The sequence below is a fragment of the Vicia villosa genome, linkage group LG3 (genome assembly GCF_029867415.1).
Source record: "Vicia villosa cultivar HV-30 ecotype Madison, WI linkage group LG3, Vvil1.0, whole genome shotgun sequence".
NCBI lineage: Eukaryota > Viridiplantae > Streptophyta > Magnoliopsida > Fabales > Fabaceae > Vicia > Vicia villosa.
Window position 1 is genome coordinate 70,568,555 of NC_081182.1, and position 12,022 is coordinate 70,580,576.

The window sequence follows — 12,022 nt, forward strand, 5'->3', positions numbered from 1 at the left end:
AAAATCAGATAAGCACAAATAAACGCAGAATAGTATTAAAAACCGACCAAACTGACCGGAGATATCCAAATATTACAAAAAATTATCCGGGCATCGCCCAACTAACTTTACTTTGGCACGCAGGCCACAAAACATTGGCACGCAGGCCACTATCAAAAAGAAACTGGTCAGACGTCACCATCCTCCTCCTCGGCACCGTTGTCCTCACCCTGGGGCTCCTGCTCATCTTCCCAGTCTTCGAACTCCGGATTTGACTCAATCTGCCCGTCCACAACCTTATTGTACGGACCGATGCCTTTCGTCACCAAGCGCGGATTGAGGACTTTCAGCTGATCCACCGCGGCTTTAAATCCAACCCCCAGGGTGGCAACACAGTCGACCTCGAGCTCCCTCACCTTACCCAGAAGCTGGGAGCGGGTCACCAAGGCTTTCTCGTCTTCATCTTCCTCGGCAGCAGGGAGATGAGACCTCTCTAACTCAGCAATTCGCTCACGGAGCCTTTTTCCCTCGGCCTCCAAAGCCCTGACCTTGTTCTGCTCTTTACAGAGGTCTTCAACAATGCCGCTCTGAACCTCATACTTATCCTTGTACTGTTCAAACTCGTGCTCTAGCTCATCATATTTGGTCTGCAGAGCATCATAATCCTTCTGAGGGTAGACCCTTTGGGCATTGAGGGCCAAGGCCAGGGCGGCCACCCTCATCATCCCTTCAAGATCCTCGGACAAGTCCTTATCCCGGGCCACCCGATCCCGCCTGACTATATGCCTCACCTCCTCGCGCTCCAGCAGCACATTTCTCTTCGAGAAGACCCCCCTGTGCAGAGTACATGAGGGCAGCACTATATCATCCTCGGAAGGGTTGTCGTTGATAAGGGGGCGAAGTTCGGGTGTCCCCTCGTTCTTTTGTTTTTTCCCGGCCGGAGAACCTCCCGAAGTCGTCCCAACTAACGAAGGGGAGCCACCATCAGGCGCGCACCCAGCAGCCGCCTTGACCTCCTCGACCCGCGTTCGCTTCACGGTCAGCTTGACGGCCGCCTTGTTCTTTGCCCTCATCTTCACAATCTTGTCATGCAGGTCGGCCATTTTTCCTGCAAAATAAAGAGTTATAACCGAAAGGATATTGTTCGAACAAGAAATAGTTATCTCACCTAACAAAATTATCGCATCCCCGTAACTCCCACACTCGAGGATAGCTTTTGTGTTGATATACCGAGGCTCCAGCATAGGACCTCCATCTTCCTCGAATAAGGGATCCCCGTTGGGATATGTACATACTGCCGGTCTTAACCCGTCCACGAAAGAAGCGAGCCGCTGATACCCCCCCCCCCCCCCCCCCGTATCGCGCTCATTGAGATCCTCATCCCGGAAGATGTAATAGTCGGTCCCATGCTCGAGGTGGTCAGGCTGCCACTCCAACGGGAACCGAGCAGATGGGCCCACTCTCCTCACCCCGTCCTCAATATACTCGCGTTCCTCGAACAAATGGTTCTCGGCCTCAGGAGTGAGCGGCTTGACCATAAAATACTGACTCTTGAAATGCTTGATAGAGTCCTGATAAATGGCGAACAGCTTCTTCGGCTGCTTAAAGGACACCCAACTCCACTTGCCGTCCGGATCGCGCAACCTCTGCAAATGAAACACTCTAAAGAAAAGAGGCAGAGTCGCTTTGACCTCCAAGAACCCACATACAACTTCGAAGGCTCTTAGGAACGCGAAGGCGTTAGGATGAAGCTGAGACGGGCACAAGCGCAACCAACTGAAGATACTCCGTTGCAAATGAGTGAAGGGAAGCCGGAGACCAGCCTCCTTAAAGACGAACTCATACATTGCGAAACGAGGACCAGGAAATTGCGAGCAGATCCTCTGATGAGATTTAGGCACAAAAGCGCCCCAAGAAGGCTCCTCGTCCTGGTCAAGGTCCTCGATGACATTAAAGGCTTCCTTAGGACGCGTCGAGAAACGCGACGCAATCGTCCTCGGAGCAACGGCCACCCATTCCTCAAGTTTCCTCGGGAAAGTCTCGACGACGGGAATGCCCTCGTCCTGCGGGCAACCAACAGCTTCATCCCCGTCTGATATGTCGAAGACGACATCGTCTTTGTTCTCGTCGGCCATTTACCTGAAAAGCAGAGGAAACAGTGAATTCGACTGGTCAAATCCACCCTTCCACCGCAAGTCAAGTGAAAGGGCGAGGAAAAGAGACGAGGAAAGAATTCCGCCTCCCATCGAATACCGACGAACTAAATTAGAAGCACCCGCAAAATAAAGTCACCACGTACAGCGATGGACGGTAGGTGCATCTAGCTCTCTGGCAAACTCATACCCTAACTGAGGCATGCAATCTCCTTCGCTCGTCTCATTCAACTATTCTTGCCCCGCTCACTCAAATCTCACTCGGCAAACGCATGGGAAAAATAACGATCTCCTAGGACTACTCGGCAAACTCATGAACCTTGCTCGACACACTCATCAATCCTGCCCGCCGCACTCAAAGCTAAAACATAAAACTTAAATAAAAGCAAGAAGAAGGCGAGGAACTTACTTGAAGGAGCGGAGAAGAGATGTACGAGACGAAGAGGAGAGCAGTGAACGAATCTTGAAGGTTTGAAAAATGTTAAGTGACAAATGAGTGATCTCCTCACTCCTTATATAGGAGAAGAAGGCCAAAGGGTGTCATGATGGCCTAGGCAGCCTAGGAGGCGCCATCATTGCCTACACCCCAAGGCGGCTCCACCCACAAAAAGAGGCCACGTGTCCTGAAACAACTTGGGAAACCCAAAGGGCGCAGCCAGCTTTCATGCCTAAAAACGGCGCAGCAATAATGGCAGTCTCCACAGCTGCCACCTGTCAATCACGCTGACAAACGGTAACCGAAACGTGTCAAGTGGAAACCAAGGGACAGCCGCCTCCCCGGTTCCCATGGGCACTGTCCGACCACCATTCGGTCTTATGACTGGCAGAAACTCCACTCCCCGTCAACCTAAGCGTGCGAGGAGTCCACCGTCGAAAACCATTGCTCGGCTAACCTCCTGGTTGAAGTCATCACCCTTACAAGACTAATGACTTGGGGGGCTCCTCTTCTGGACTGGGCCGAGCAGGCCCGGCTCTTCTCACTAGCCGAGCAGGCCCAAGTCATTTGGGCCCATTCACTGGATAACCGTCAAGAGTTATCCACGCGCGAAGACCACGCGTCACGCAGCGAGGATTCGGTCAACCATCTCCGAACCCTACGCTATGCTCATCCAGAACGTGAGTCTCCTGCTGACTCAGCCCTAGCACGGGACGTTCTGGCAGTTCCCTAGCACGTGGGCCTCCAGTTGGATTCGACCCAATTAGGGAACCTTGGCCCAGCGCTGGGGGCTATAAATACCCTCTTTCACTAGAGGGTCAGGTATTCCATTCTTCACTCTCAACCCTCATTCGCTGATAGCTACTAACTTAAGCATCGGAGAACCTTGCAGGTACCCCCCCCCCCATCTTGCTCTCCAAGCCAGATTCCGCTGCCTTGACGATTCTTCTGATCAGGTACGATCAACAACTATTCAAGGATCGTCACTACACTATTCTACAAGTTACTCAAACTATCTTCCCATCTTCCAGTTCAGATAACATCCTCTACCTTCTTCAAAATGTTCTCCCTTACAATAACCTTTTTTTTCAATCATATATGCTTCAACCTTAAACTTTCTTCTGTAACTAAACCCATTTCTTAGTCCATAGTTATTGTTGTGACCCTAATTGGTAACCTACGGTTGGGAAAGAGCTTAAATCCCTAACAGAGAATAACACATGAGATTTAGCATCTCTTTTCCTTAACAAAAGACCCATTAGCACTAAATGGATTTTCAAAATTAAAGTTCTCGCCGATAGGACTATTAAAAGGTATAAAGCATGCTTATTTTCCAAGGACTTCAACCAAACCAAAGGCATATATTATTTAGAAACTTTCATTTTGATAGTCAAAATGACTATAGTTAGATGTAAACATAACCGTTTTACACTGGAACTTGGATGAAGAGGTTTACATAAAAATTCATCATAGTCTAAAATTTTCAAATATAAATTTACTTTATAGATTAAACAGATACATATATGGCTTAAAGAAAGCTAGATGCCAATTAGTGATAACAACCACTAATTTTATGATAACAACTGTGAACATAATTAGTGAGATAACAACCACTAATTTTATGCAAGTTAGTGAGATAATAATATTCTCATCTTCATTCTCTTTGTATTATTTAAGTATTTATAATGATACATTTTAGTGTTCAATTAACATTATAAGTAAAAGAAAAAAAAACCCTCTTGTAATGTTTGAGTTCAACAGATCTTGCCAAAATGATAGAAATGGAAAAAATATAAAAATATTTTGGTGTGGTGTTGAATACTTCAGAATGCTACACCTACAACTTACTATTGGTTTGTATAATACAATGTAGTGTGTTGGATTTAATGTAATAATTAATATTAAGGGTTATACTAATCTAAGTGTGTTAGATTAATCATTTAATTAATTTCAACAATAAGCAGTTATACTAATACTATATACTAGTACATACTAAAACATGTTTTTTATTTTAACGAATGAAAAATATATTATATACACATAAGTTGTTAAAAAGAGTTTGACTATGGGCCCGTTTGTTTTGGCTTTTTTTTAAAATGACTTTTATAGTGTTACCAAATTTTGTGAAAAATTTTTTTACAAAGAAACTTTTTATAAAAGCTTCAAATGAAAATTTTGCTTGAATAATTATTCTTAAAATGTGATTTTAGGTATTTATGGGAAAAAATTAGGATATCAAAATTTCAAAAAATCACTTAATATTGAAGCTATTTCAAGTAGTTTTTTATAAAAATCATTTTTGAAATACAACTTTTTAAAAAAATTATGATTTTGACTAAGTTTTGGTTTTCAATTATGCATGTTTACGTTATAGGATGTCAAATTAAGTGTTTCATTTTAGAAAAAACGAATATAAAAAAAATTGTAATATTTTAAAAAACGGTTTTAGAAAATCTATTTTCAAAAATACAAAAAAAAAAATCCATTTTTTTAAAGCTGAAACAAACTGACCCAATGTATGACCAAGCCAAATTTCTAATCAAGATAACAGTGTCATTCATTAATGTCATGCAAAATTAGGTAGAATTCAATTATTAAAACACATAATTGAGCCTATTCAACTGTGAATAAATGCCATTGTTGACTCCATACTTATTTACTAGTAACAAACCCGTGCGTTCGCACGGGTTCTGGTACGGGACGCCCATTTGTTTCAGATCTATATTTTTAATAGAAAAAATATCTGGTATCCGTGAAAAATAATAATTATATGTATAGAAAAATGTCTGGTACCCGTGAAAAATTGATAATTGAATGTATAGAATAATGTCTGGTACCCGTGAAAAAATAATAATTGAATGTATATAAAAATGTCTGGTACCCGTGAAAAAATAATAAACGAATGTATAGAAAAATGTCTGGTACCTATGAAAAAATAATAATTGAATGTATAGAAAAATATTAAACATCCACTTAGAGAAAAAACAATTGTGCAAAATAGCTAAAAATGAAATGTTATTCTTAATAGAGTTGTGGTAAAAACAAAACATTTATATCGTGTTTGGATTAAGACATTATTTTTATGTTTATTTTCTTTATTTGTATAAAAAAATATAATAATCCATGCGTTTTCACGAATTTTGGTATAGTTATCCGTGCGCTCACACGGTACTGTGCGTTCACAAGGTACTGATGTGATTACCCATGCGTTCACACGATACAGGTGTGGAACACACGCTTTTGTTTTCAAAATGTAATAAAATAATCAAAAAAATAAAATGAAAAAAAGACAAAACTGTCTAACGAAAATAATTTATTATTTTTAAAAGATATAATAAATTGGTTTCAATATTTTCTTATATATATATATATATATATATATATATATATATATATATATATATATATATATATATATATATAATTATTTTAAAATGTAATAAAAGTGTATATTAGAAAAACAAAATTGTTTTACCAATTTTTTTTAAAACTTGTTCTATCAATTTTGTTTTACATCAATAATATATATTTTAACTTTTCATTTATTAAACCCGTGTGTTCGCACGAGTATTGGTGTTGAACGCAAGTTTTTATTTTTAAAATATAAAATAAAAATAATCAAAATTTAGTTTTACTAAAATACTTACTATGCTTAAAACAAGAAGCTACAACTTTTTTTTGGATGATAGTAAAATAGAACAAATTCTAAATGACATGTATATTATGTGTGGTATGTATACTATTAAACATAATATAAGCTCTAGTGATATTGGAGCACACTATAAGAATGAGGTACAAACCATTAAAAGAGCCTCTGCTTTCATTTCAAGCAAGTTTTTAGAGTACATACTAATCAGCATGTTCCAATGCCCTTTCTGTATCAGAGCACGTTCTTCTTTGCAAAAGCTCACCAGACTTAATATTTCAACATTTTGGCTTATTAAAAAAAATATTTCAACATTTTGCAAGGCTTCATTCAGATATAATGTTTCAACATTTTTCAGTATAAAAATATTTCCAATATTTTAGAAACATAGACCAGATACTGTTTTTTTAAAACCTTTTATTTTCACAATTTTCTCATTGAAGGCTAATATAATATAATACCAAATTACTTCAGTGTAAAACGTTTTCAAATCAGTTTGCTAAAGTAAACAACATAATAAGTATATACAAGGTATCACCGTTTATTTCGATTCAGGTAAATGACTGTCAATGACAAGAGTATCACAAATCAGAAATTCAAGTTGTGCACGATAATTTGTCAAGGGATAATTATGTGAAATTTGCTCTTGCAAACTTGCTGCATGGCCGCTAGCATTTGTGCATTCATTTCTCACAATTCTCACAAAAATCCACAAGCTACATTGAAATTACTTTAAAGAGAAGTGCCTGCTAGTTTTTTCATGACAGAGGATAATCCAACACCATTCCATAGAGATTTTAGTGCTTGCTCATTCAAAATAATGGACATCCATGAAGATCCTACATGGCACTACCTACACAACCAACCTGCAAACATATATCATTATCATGGGGATTGCTGAAGCAGCTTCCAAATGCCAAATTGAATACAAACTTAGATCACTCATAAATATTTGTCTCAGCTCCCAGTGGCTTACCTAAGATTTCAGATTCTTTAGCGGCAAGGATGCGAAATCAGTTTTCTATGCTGCATACAACTATAAGAACGACCAAGATTACGGGACGACAACAACTTCATGCTGAAGGTGCCAAATCCTCTTAGGAACAGTCACCTTTGCCACAACAATCTCCACCAATTGGCCTGGTCAAAAGCGCACACCAACTCTTATTCTTGTCCACTGGATTATCTGAAACTTCCCAAAATATCTTGAAACATGTTATACAAAATTGTTGTTACAGTTGTTGAATGTAAATGTTGCTTTTGTATTTAGAAAATCAAATTCCAGTTTCCATTATTAAAATCAAATGCATGTGAAAAACAACTAAAAAGTATAATGACCATAGATACAACATCTTACCATCACCAACAATGAGAGTTCCCACTGGCATCCATTAATCTAGATTGTCTATTATGCATATCTAGTTCCAGCTGCTCCAAATAAGTATTTTTCTACATAACCAAATAAGCATAGGATTAGTTTCTATGCACACTAATCTCGTTGCTTAGCATTATCAGTGCTATTAGAATTTAAACTCCTTAGTCTATGCACAAACTCATCAACTATTTTCTACTTCATATACTGCGGCAACTCAACCACCAAATTCTGTATTGAAAATTCCCCTTCTAAAGCATTCACCTTATAAAGCTGGAAGCTCAAACATTAATTAACCTGTTTAGTTCAAGTGATTTAGTACTTAATCTTTGTTCTTATCGATTTAATTAACTCCACTGGTTTATATTCCATGCCAATTTGCACTGATTCTTCCATTTTCCAAATTTGATTCGGGCTATAAGTTACAACAACTGTAAAAACACAAGAAACAATTTGTCTTGAAGGAAAAAACTGTATTATGATTTGTTAAAATACACAACTTTTAATTAATACTCACTGGTTATTCTACTGCATACACAACTCCAGTTTACTTAAACATAACAGGTTATTCTAATCAATTCTGAATCACAAATTATTAAAAATACACAACATTTAATTAATACTCACTGGACCAACAAAATCAAACACATGAGAGACAATTGTTCCTCTCCATCATCATCATCATCAAAATGTCCGTATTGCGACGGTGGATTAAAAGCGTGAGGAACATGTAACATTTTCGCCCTTTGTAATGCTGCTATGTACTCTTGGTTGTGTCTGGCGATTGTTTCCTAACACTCCATGATTTTCTTCCCTGGTACTTCCATGGTATTATCTTTCTCCAGCATCAACTGCAATTGGCAAAGATGTCATCAAAATATTAAATAGAGTTCCAAATTAGTGGAATTTGATTGATTTTGTACATTTAAAGCCCTTTGAGCCTCTTTCTCTATCCAAATAATGGCATGATTTGGTGTAGCATTGTAAGAAAGAACTATATGCTCAAACCTTCCATCTACAGGCACTTCTGTTTTCACAATTGGAGGAAACCTTTCGAATCTGCGTAGAAACGGTGTTAAGAAATGAAAAGCCAAACGAAAAAGGTTATATAAGCTTATTTTTAAAAGTAACCGTATAAACAAATGCTGGAAAACCAAACGGATACGTTGCGTTTAAACTTTGATTTTACACTAACATTTCTGCATAAGCTCTTTGTGGAATCTTTAGCCATACCTAAAAGGCTTTCTCTCAACAATCCAAAAAAACAATATTAAAATTACAATGACAATATACTCTAGCCTTATATACAATAATAACAAAATTTGTAGTAAATTTGATGTTATAACATACCCTATATCTTCGAATGGGGTGGCTATCCGTGGTAAGAAATCATCCTGATCAAGGAAAAGAGCGGTAAGATTCAGCATGAAAAGAGCGGTAAGATTAAGTATAACATAACTAACATGAAGAATCAAGATCTACTTACTCAGTATCGATCCGGTCTCACCACAACTATATTCCTCATCACATCTAACCAGTGTTTAAAAACTCGAGAGTTTACACGGAAACGATAGAGGATTGAAAAATCGTATCTCGAGAATCGTAACACGGAACGTAAGATTCTACTATTGATTAAAAATATATTTATATATGCATAATTTTATACACGTGTCTAAAAATAATCATATATATAAAGAAAACACGTTCCAGAAAAATCTTAAATTCACCATCATATCCATAAATTCATAACAAAAATTAAAAAAAACTTAATTCATATTGAAAACAATCTTTATAAAAAATTATAAATAATTATAGTGAATAATAAATAATAAATAATTATTATTCATTTTAATAGTAATACAATAGTGAATAATAATAATTATTATTATAGTGGATTAATGATTCTTTGTAATAAAACTCCTGATTATAAGAAATAATATTTATTTATAGGAAAGAATGGATTAGTCAAAAAACGAACAGACAAAAAATAATAGCAATAATGACATAGATTTTACGTGGAATAAAAGAGTTTTAATGGGTGGAATTGGAACAGTTTGTTGAGAACAGAAAGAATTAATACATTGTTTAGCGAATCTCTTCATATTCTTAATTAAAATATCTACTAAACCCGACCCGGATCCATATTCATTTAAAAAATTAGGGTTTTTAAAAAAAAAACAAAAAAGGGGCGGCCAAATCTTTTTAGCGCTGAACGATTTTGTTGCACAACTCGTACGAGTTCTCCGAGTTTGGGGATTCCGATTCCAACAGAGTCTCAGCACGACGGCATGGATTTGGAACGTAGAATCGTACGATTTTACGTCTTGACTCTCGTTTTTGCATACACTGCTAACACAAAAGTAAGTTATTGTCTTTGTAGATAAAATCCTCATCACATTTTACAAAGAAACTTTTTATAAAAGCTTCAAATGAAAATTTTGCTTGAATAATTATTCTTAAAATGTGATTTTAGGTATTTATGGGAAAAAATTAGGATATCAAAATTTCAAAAAATCACTTAATTTTGAAGCTATTTCAAATAGATTTTTATAAAAATCATTTTTGAAATACAACTTTTTAAAAAAATTATGATTTTGACTAAGTTTTGGTCTTCAATTATGCATGTTTACGTTATAGGATGTCAAATTAAGTGTTTCATTTTAGAAAAAACGAATATAAAAAAAATTGTAATATTTTAAAAAACGGTTTTAGAAAATCTATTTTCAAAAATACAAAAAAAAAAATCCATTTTTTTAAAGCTGAAACAAACTGACCCAATGTATGACCAAGCCAAATTTCTAATCAAGATAACAGTGTCATTCATTGATGTCATGCAAAATTAGGTAGAATTCAATTATTAAAACACATAATTGAGCCTATTCAACTGTGAATAAATGCCATTGTTGACTCCATACTTATTTATAATTCCATTTAACAATATGAACGATGTTAAGTAGAACGAGCTATGTCATTTAAGCACTCTATGTCACACTATATTTCTATTTTTCATAACTTGTTTATTGATAAATAAAAAATAGACAAAAATACAAACAAACGAAAAAACTCATAGGTGCACTATATATTAGATCAATTGTGTGTTTATATTAAACATTTCTAATAGCAAAATAGCACTGTACAATTTAAAATTTTATATCTTTTCTAGTTTAGAATGCTTTTATTCCATTTGCTTGAGGTTTGTTCAGTGATTAATGAGGGAAATTTTTAAGGATTTGGATTCAAATCAAAATCCAACGTAAGAAAATTAAAGTATTTAAAAATGTAAATTATCGGAGTTTAAAGTAAAGAATTATGCTTGTATTTATCTAATTTTATGAAGGAAAAAAATAAAAGAAAACTATTAATGTCTCATTATAAGGTGAATATTTTATTAAAATAGAGATTTCATTTTAGTAGTTGTTAAATATATTTGGCTCTTTTCTGTCTTTTGGCTCATTCTTGTATCTCTTTAGGTCTATTTATCTTTCTTAGTGAGTAGTTTTTACTGTTGGTAACTACTACTGTTATTTTTAGGCCTTTCAGTTAAGAACAAGTTGTATATATTTGCTTCTGCTCTTTCCTCTTTGTAAGTACAGATTCATATCAATACAATGATTCTTTACCTTTCTCTTTTCTCTGTTTTGCACCTTAACATGGTATCCAGAGCTAAACGCTTCGCTAGCCATTGATTACCCCTCTTCTACTTTGATCTCTCACCTTCTCTTTCAACAATGGTTGCTGCGAATTACTCCGATTTTGCGACGAATTCAACAAACCCCTATTATCTTCACCCTAATGAGAATTCGGCGCCTTCTCTTGTTTCTCCCCTTCTCACCGCCAGCAATTATCACTCTTGGTCTCGTTCTATGGAGATTGCTCTCATCTCCAAGAACAAACACCAATTTGTTGATGGATCTTTGCCCAAACCTTTGCCTACTGATCCCCTTCACGCACCTTGGATCAGATGCAATACCATGGTTCTTGCGTGGATCTTTCGCTCTATTTCTGAATCCATAGCCAAATCTGTTCTTTGGATTCAAACTGCTTCTGGTGTTTGGATGAACCTTCACACCAGATTTGCTCAAAGCGATGTTTTCCGTATCTCCGATATTCAAGAAGACGTGTACAAATTCCGGCAAGGTACTTTATCTATCTCTGATTACTTCACTCAATTGAAAGTTTTTTGGGATGAGTTAGAATCCTATCGTCCAATTTTATCCTGTTCTTGTGCCATCCCATGTACCTGTGGAGCTATCTCTTCTCTTAAGAAACATCGAGAGGAAGACTATGTGATTCGTTTCTTGAAGGGCTTGAATGAAAAAAATTCCGTCCTCCAAGTCACAGATAATGATGATGACGCCTCTCCCAACCATTGATCGCGCGTTCTCTATTGTGATTCAACAAGAACGTGAACTGACTCCGCCGGCCACTCTTGATTT

The 12,022-nt window shown here is 36.6% G+C and overlaps 1 long non-coding RNA gene across 1 annotated transcript; it reads right to left on the minus strand.

The window, feature by feature from the left end:
• Nucleotides 1-6,738: 6,738 nt before the first annotated feature.
• On the minus strand, nt 6,739-8,864 carry LOC131656063 (uncharacterized). The gene is made up of 6 exons (XR_009299961.1): nt 8,510-8,864; nt 8,214-8,437; nt 7,851-8,017; nt 7,572-7,663; nt 7,191-7,400; nt 6,739-7,080 (listed from the first exon to the last, which is right to left on the minus strand). It is a non-coding gene; the product is annotated as an uncharacterized LOC131656063 (long non-coding RNA).
• Nucleotides 8,865-12,022: the final 3,158 nt, after the last annotated feature.